Source organism: Vitis riparia, chromosome 18 (assembly GCF_004353265.1).
Source record: "Vitis riparia cultivar Riparia Gloire de Montpellier isolate 1030 chromosome 18, EGFV_Vit.rip_1.0, whole genome shotgun sequence".
In the NCBI taxonomy this organism is placed as follows: Eukaryota; Viridiplantae; Streptophyta; class Magnoliopsida; order Vitales; family Vitaceae; genus Vitis; species Vitis riparia.
The window spans coordinates 8543832-8552459 of record NC_048448.1 but is presented as its reverse complement, the minus strand read 5'-3'; the positions used below and the strand labels follow the sequence as shown (position 1 = coordinate 8552459).

At 39.6% G+C, this 8628-nt stretch overlaps 1 pseudogene; it reads right to left on the bottom strand.

Annotated features, from left to right (window-relative positions):
- Positions 1-1438: 1438 nt before the first annotated feature.
- On the bottom strand, positions 1439-8407 carry LOC117906581 (annotated as a pseudogene).
- Positions 8408-8628: the final 221 nt, after the last annotated feature.

The following is an 8628-nucleotide window of genomic DNA, read 5'->3' as shown; positions in this document are numbered from 1 at the left end:
CACAACCCGTTAGCATTTATGTCCTCCAAATTTGTCTTGTTAATTTTTGTAGGTGCCCCTATATTTTGAAGGTTTTTTTTTTTTATAGGCAAGCAAAGAAATATATTAAAAGAGCCTAGCAAGTGTATTTTAAAGTTAAGGGTGGGATTATCGTTGAAGTTTTAACCAGCTACGCAGTGCAGCTTCATCTTGGTAGATTTCCTTGCTTCCAATCTGTTTCTTTATTCTAACATGTAGAGACACATTTTAATAATGCAGGAGAATATGGCCAAGATATTACATTTTGCAAAGGTGAGATTTTAGTTATCTGGTTCTGACTCTAGTGCACCTTCGAATCTCAGAAGAAGAATGGAAATGGAAAGAAAATGCTGAAAGTTACTTTAAATCTGTTCCTTTCTGAAGCTATTTTCAGCATTTTCCTGTCCTTTCTATTGTTTTTTCCTAGAAAAAAAAAGAAGAAAAAGAAATAAAGGAGCACAATGGTTGTGAATTGCTCAGTTGATTTCGCAGGAAACAAGTAATAATTGTGACAGCATATAAAGTTTGGTAACAAAGGGTTTGAAAGATGTATGAGATTGCTTTGGAGGATCTAAATAAGGCTGTGATCGTGGCTATGTTCTTTTAATGATTTGAGATTATCCGTTTTGTCCTGAAGGCGCTGTATTAAACATGTGGCTAAACCCTACAACTTCTTGCTCTGAGAGGACACGAATTTGAAAGCATTCTGATGATTGAATATCAGCTGCTAACTTCATGTCTTCTCGAGGCTTTTTCTGGTTGTCTTTCTTAGGCCCCCACTTGCATTGTAGCCCATGTCCAGTAGGTCTCTTACAAAGAAGTCACTGGGCATTGAAGTAACTTTTCCCCTGGTTTTAATGATTACATTTCCTTCAAACGGTATGGTATGATCATCCATGGAAATACTATTTCGTTGGGAACCTGTATGATCTAGATGCCTTAAAATAAAAATTTTGAAATATAGGAAATGTCTTCAAGTGGGGACATCATACTCTCCCATCCAATTTTCCTGCATTATGAGAACCTGTAGGGGACAGAGGACATTCACTCCCTTGAAAACTCCCTTTGTATCTCAAATTTATAGTGGACTGGAAAACATCAACCAACTCAAGTACGTGGTAATATTCAAATAATGCAAGTAACTAGTTTGTTGTTGAACGAATTGAGCGAGGGATGCGCTGCTAAAAGAGCAATCATTCTCCCATGAATGCGGACTGTTGATATAAATAATGAACAGGTGATATGCCAAACCTCATGGTGCTATTGCAGATGAGAACTAGCAAATAAAGTTCAAAAGAATGGATTCTCATGGCCTTGGAGTCTTGGGGTGTGATGTTGCCGCCCGCCGCTAGCAGAAGCCAAGCGCTTGAAAAGCGCGCTAAGAAAGGTTGCTTCTGTCGGCCTTTCTGTGCAACAGTCCACCAGTAGCGGAAGAGAGGGTTACCGTACATACAAGAGTCTTCCAGTTCTTACGGAAGCTTTTTCTTACCAGTCAAGTAGTACAACAGCTGTATCTTATCTTATAGCCCGGCGCGGCGGTCATATTGTCTGAATTTGCAATATATGAATGACGTTGGCACAAATACAAGTGTTTATTCAAGCAAGAAGCAGAAAAAAAGAGACTGATGAAGTTTACGATATTAGTTTCTGCATATTACGGATATGAAAACTAAAGTACCTGAGGGGACAAAGAGACAGCCTCCATGAACTCCTGGTTGGATTCAAGAGCACTCATCGAGTTTGGCGGAAGGCACACCTCCAAATCTATGCTTCCTCCTCCTTCACGTCCCGGGTACCATGACACTTTCCCATCGAACTTGTGTGCGTAACCGCTCCGAACTGCCAATCCTTTCCCTAATCCAAACTCAATTCCATACTTGTTAAATCTGGGCGAGCTCCCCATCATTACGCTATTGGGGTCAAAAAACAGGCCTAACTGATAAATAAAGTGGGATTGAAACCATGACTCAAGCCAGCCACGCACAGCTTTGTCAGTGTGACCGACCACAGCCTGGTGCAAGAGCCAGGCTGCCCACCCAAGATCATGTTCAAGCAGTTCACCCGCAGTGGCAATGCCTCTCACCGTTTGAATTGAGTTCCCAAAGTAGTTCTCCGGCAAGGGCGGGTCCAATCTTGTTCTGTTACCGATGGCCAGCCTGCAACTGGTTTCCTGCTCATGTGGAAAACAGCGCGCTCGTGTTATGGACCTCCAGACAAGTGCGGACAATGCCTGGAAGGAGGAGATTTTGTTGCTGTTGCACTGTGCATTTGCCTTTGCTTTGAGCTTTGCTATTGATTCTGATGAGAAGTGGAAAATTCTCTCTCTGAGTACGGGTGCTTCAAATCTGCTGATGAACTCATCATGGTGAGTGAAAGGAAGGTTGGTAATTGGACCATAGCCATCAGGAAACCAGCGCTTGAGGATGGGTGGGTGTGACAGTGTTATGGAACTATTCTTCTCCTGTGCAGTGAATACCTCAGACCATGCGTTGAAGAAATGCCAGAAAGACGTTCCATCAACCATGCTGTGATTTATGGAACATCCAATGAAGATGCCGTCCACAAGCTCTGTGACTTGAATTGATAGCAAAGACAAGGTGTGACCATCGTGGTTAATCACCCTATCATGATCAAAGAATGATTGGATAACTTGGGGTACATAGATAGGAAGAAGAAGAGAGTGAGAAAAAGAGAGAGAGATTTTTATTATCTTGACAATACAACACACCTCTGCTTTATATATAGCAGGGTTTAGAAAAACAGAGACTAACAGAGTTTTAACTAACTAATGTTGTTGTTCTGTTGTAACAAACTAAACTACTAGTTGTTAATTGCTACTTTGCCTAATTTGCTCCCTCAAACGAAGCCTCTAGGAACCACTGAACCTGCTACTACTTTGCCTAATTTGCTCCCTCAAATGAAGCCTCTGGGAGCAAGCCTCTGGGAGCCACTGAACCTGCCACCATGAGCCACTGAACCTGCCACCATAAACTTCAATCATTCAAGCTTTTTACCACTCAAAAGGAGATCCTGAGAACATCCCAGCAACATCAAGCCTAATCTCCATTCTTTAGATCAAGAGAAGTAACACTAAGCTTTTCACGCAGCTTGTCAAAGAATCTGAAAGATAAAGGCTTTGTGAACACATCTGCAACTTGATCCTCAGTTGGTACATGATTGACCACCAGCTTTCTCTCCATCACTTTCTCTCTTACAAAATAAAGATCTAACTCCATATGCTTAGTCCTCGAATGCAAAACTGGATTAGCTGAAAGGGAAACAGTACTTATATTGTCACACCAAATTACAGGAACCATAGTCATCTTAGTTTGGAGCTCAGACAAGAGGGACTGCAACCATAACATTTCTGAGGTCAAGCTAGCCAAGCTTCTATATTCTGCTTCAGTACTAGATCTGGAAATAGTATGCTGCTTTTTTTGAACTCCATGAAACCAAGCTTTTCCCAAGAAAAACACAATGCCCGGATGTAGACCTTCGATCATCAACATCACTCCCCCAGTCAGCATCACAGAACCCCACTAAATTCATAGTTTCTGATGGCTTCAACACAATACCAAGATCTGTAGTGCCATTGAGATACCTTAAAATTCGTTTGACAGCCTTCCAATGAGTATCTAAAGGCTTCTGCATAAATTGGCAAACCTTGTTGACACTAAAAGCAATCTCAGGTCTAGTGATGGTTATGTATTGCAAAGCTCCAACAACACTTCTGTACTCAAAAAAAATTATCAATTGGATCACCCATTCCAACTGAAAGTTTTAAACCAGAAAGCATAGGAGTGGGAAGTGACTTAGCTCCATCCATTTTAGTCTTCTTGAGCAAATCCTGAATGTATTTTTTTTGAGAAAGATGAAGTCCACCATCTGTAGTTTTCTTTACCTCAATTCCCAAAAAATAGCTAAGTTCACCAAGATCTTTAAGGGAAAACAAACCACTTAACCTTGAGATAAGCTCATGAATCTCTTGACTACTACTCCCTGTCACAACAATGTCATCAACATAAACAAGAACAAAAAGAGAAGAACAGCTGGTAAACCTTACAAATAGGGACTGATCTGACTTAGTGGAAGAAAAACCAAACTGTTGAAGAGAAATCTTTAGTTTGTCAAACCAAGCCCGAGGTGCCTGCTTTAAGCCATACAAGGCCTTATGTAGTTTGCAAACTAGCTTTTGTTCTTGATTGGTTTTGCCCTCAAAACCTGGAGGTTGGTCCATGTAAACTTCCTCTTGCAATTCACCATTTAAAAAGGCATTATTGACATCCAACTGCCTTATAGACCAGCTTTGAGAAACAGCAATAGCAAGAACAACTCTAATTGTAGTAGGCTTCACAACTGGGCTGAAGGTCTCATAAAAATCAAAACCAAGAACTTGAGAGTAGCCCTTTGCTACTAGACGAGCTTTGTACCTAGAGACAGAACCATCAGGATTTTTTTTGAGTTTAAAAACCCATCTGCATCCAATAGAAGTTCTGTTAGTTGGAAGAGAAACCAAAGACCAAGTCTTGTTCTTCATCAAAGCTCTAAATTCTTCATCCATTGCTTCTTTCCATTTGGGATGAGAGATTGCTTCCTGGAAAGTAGTAGGTTCTTCAACATTAAGATCAACAGTATAGACTTTTGGTTTAAAAATACCATTCTTTGACCTCGTAACCATATGATGTGGCTGTTGTGGTAAAGTGACTGGTCTTGTATTGATAGATTCATTTGGTTCATCTGAATTTCTTGATAAAGGAATTGTACTAGGAAGAGCATATAGATTAGAAGAAGAAGGTATGGAAGCTGACTCATTTAGAATTGGCACAGTTGAAGAAGAACTAGTGTTTGATAAATCTTGTTGAACAGACCTAATGTCTGAACCAAGATTCTCATCAAGTTGATGACTTGACTGAGCTGAAGATGTGGGAAGTGACAGTGAAGGACTGACACTTAGTGGCTCTAGGTTTTTAACTAAAGGAATGCAAGGAAGACCAACTGTTGAATGTGAAACAATTTGAACAGGTTTTTGAAGTTTATCTGCAAAAGGAAACTTAGTTTCATCAAAGACAACACTTCTGGAAATAAACATTCTTCCTTGCTGATTTAAGCATTTATACCCTTTGTGTTTAGAACTATAACCAAGGAAAGTACAAGGTGAGGACCTAAAATCTAGTTTATGTTTATTGTAAGGTCTTAGGTGAGGAAAACAAAGGCAGCCAAACACCTTAAGCTGAGAATAATTGGGTTTAGAATTAAACAAAAGCTCATAGGGACACTTTTGCTTTAAGACCTCAGTAGGCAACCTGTTGATAAGAAAAACAGCTGTGGAAAAAGCATCAGGCCAATATTTAAGTGGAAGAGAAGCTTGAGCAAGAAGAGTCAAACCTAACTCCACTATATGTCTATGCTTTCTTTCAATAATGCCATTCTGTTTTGAAGTATGAGGACATGAAAGCCTATGTATTATACCATTTTGTTCAAAATAGGTTTTCAAACTTCTAAATTCACCACCCCAATCTGTTTGAAAGGTTTTGAGTTTACAACCAAATTGGAGTTCAGCTTGAGCTTTAAACATTAAAAAGGCTTCTCTAGTTTGTGACTTAGTTTTCAAGAAATAAACCCAGGTGTATCTAGAGTATGCATCAACAAAAGAAACATAATATGTGAACCCATAAGAAGAATTAAATGGAGCTGGCCCCCATAAATCTGATACAACTAACTGAAGAGGCTTAGTATACACAGTTTGAGAAATTGGAAAAGGCAAATTATGACTTTTTCCGAGCTGACAAGCTGAACAAATTGAAGAACCAGATTTGGTAGAAAATGGAATTTTATTATCATTGAGAACCTGTGTTACAATTTTTGAGGCCGGATGACCAAGCCTTTTATGCCATAGATCAAAAACATGAAAACTAGAATTGGTCTTTTCAGGAAAATCAGAATTGTCATTATGCACAAGAGAAGCATTACAACATGTAAGTTCATTTTTACCATTTGATAAAGAAAGACCAGATGCTTTTCCAAAGAGTTTCTTTGACAGGTTGAACTGATAGAGTCCTTTATGCAGATTGCCCTGCAAGAGTAAAGAGTGATTAGATTTGTCTTTAACAAAACAAACCTTTGGATGAAACTCAAAATAAACATTATTATCTCTAGCAAATTGAGAAACACTTAACAGATTTTTCTTAATTGCAGGAACTCTAAGAATATTTTTAAGGAAAAGAACTTTATTTGGACTAGAAGAAGAAGGAAAAACAGATAAACCAATGTGTGAAATTTTAAGTCCAGTCCCATTTCCCATGTGGATTTTTGAGTTACCATTATACTCAGCACCAGAATTGAGGTTGCCAAGATCATGAGTAACATGGTTTGTGGCTCCTGAATCTGGGAACCAACAACAATTTTGAAGATCTTCAGGAGTGGCAACCATTGCTTCCATTTCTGAGTAATCTTGATCTTCTTGAGCATCATACTCAGTGAGATTGACATTTCCAGCACTAGAAATTGAACCAGATGCTCCATTCCTTGCACCACTTCCTAAAACACCAGAAGTAGGTCCATTAGCAGGCATATTCCCATGGAAATTTGGATCATACCTATAGAAGCAACGATGAACTGTATGACCAAATTTATTGCATAGCTGACACTGAGGCTTGATTCCTCCTTGAGCTCTGCCACGACCTCTTCCTCTGTTATGAACAAAAGACCCTCTAGTCACCTGATTTCCTCCAAATTGATTCCTATTCTGAAAACCACTAGAAGGGTAGCCATTAGAATTCCAAGAGGAAGAAGAACCTCTATTAGAATACTGAGAGGTGTAATTCACAGAAAGATCATTAGAAGAGATTTTGTGTGCAATTCTTCCTTCATGAGCAATCAAAGTCGAGGTGACATATTGAAGAGAAGGAGAAGACTTTTTCGAGGAGATAACAGCAATGACAGACTCGTATTCATCTCCAAGACCTTGCATTATAGCAAGTATATGATCTGTGTCTGAAATTTTGTGACCAGCAGTAGCAAGAAGATCACAATAATTCTTCATTTTGGTAAGATAATCTCTCATAGTCAGACCATCCTTTTTTAACATCTGCATTTGACTCTTGTAGAACATAACCTTTGCAGAAGATTGAGAATTGAAATTCTGGGAAATTGTATTCCATACCTCAAAAGCTGAAGAACACCCAACAACCTGAGGCAAGAACGCACTTCCGATTGAAGATAGAAGCCAAGAAATCAACAGATGATCTTGGCGTTGGTAATCTCTGAATTTGGGATTTGGAACCAAAAACCCTGTTTCATCAGTGACCATCTTTGGTGGAACTTGCTCTGTTCCAAACAAGAAGCCTTCAAGACCATAACCCCGTACAGCATTTTCAATTTGATACTTCCACATCAAGAAATTATCATCCTCCAGACGCATCGTAATAAGCTGACTCAAAGGGCTTATTACCATTCTCAAAGATTCGTCCGTGGTCGTCGGATTGCCTCTTCTAGCTTCAGCTGAAGGATCCGAATGTAACACCTCTCCAGTAGTCTGATTCACAGCGGCCATTGATGCGTGAGCACTGTAGCTCTGATACCAAGATAGGAAGAAGAAGAGAGTGAGAAAAAGAGAGAGAGATTTTTATTATCTTGACAATACAACACACCTCTGCTTTATATATAGCAGGGTTTAGAAAAACAGAGACTAACAGAGTTTTAACTAACTAATGTTGTTGTTCTGTTGTAACAAACTAAACTACTAGTTGTTAATTGCTACTTTGCCTAATTTACATAAATTGGTGAAAGGTTGTCAGATATTGTCATGTCTGCAGCTGCGTGGATGAATTTCGCTCCGGGACTGTTGTTACAATCTACAAAGACCACGTAAGAGGGTGGACTGTCCTCCTTCTTTGTTGCAAGGCGGCCTGCAAGTGGGTAGAAATGGTCGAGTGTGAGAGCGAGGGAATCCTTGAGCCTGTCCAAGAGAGTTGCCATGAAGTTTTGTGGATCATCCACAGGAGGTGGCCGGTTTGCTAAAGAGAGGGCCCTTTTGGATATAATTGACGGAGAGCATGGCAAGGTCCCATGGTGTGAGGTAACAGGGCTCCTTGGTCTCTTCTGAAGTGAACTTTGGTTTGATAAAGCATTCTGAGATGAGCCGAACAGTCGGAGTTGCCATTAGACCACCGAGGAGTTCCTCTGTTCAGGGAAGCCAATAGCTTATCTTCAGCTTCTCCCTTCCATTCTTAATGGGTGGCTCTGGTTGATGTAGCTGCAGATGAGCAGGGCAATTATTTTAAACGACTGCCCTTGAAATGTCATTTTGCCCTTTTCCCCGCAGTTGCTGATAAAGACTAGATCCAATCAAAATATGAAACAATGCTGTGAATTTAAGTTGTAATAATAATAACCTGCAGTTATCAACCAGTGTTTTGACTGCTCAGAACACAGCCCTAATTGCTTTGCAGACTTGCTCTTTTTCTTTGTTTTGTTTTAACCCTTTCACGGTGTCCTTTTATTGAATTTTTAGATGTAGAAGCGTTATCTGCATAACAATAATATCAAAATGTTGAAAAGACAACTTAACCATTATTATTCTGAATCGGTTTTGCAAAAAATTATGGCTCT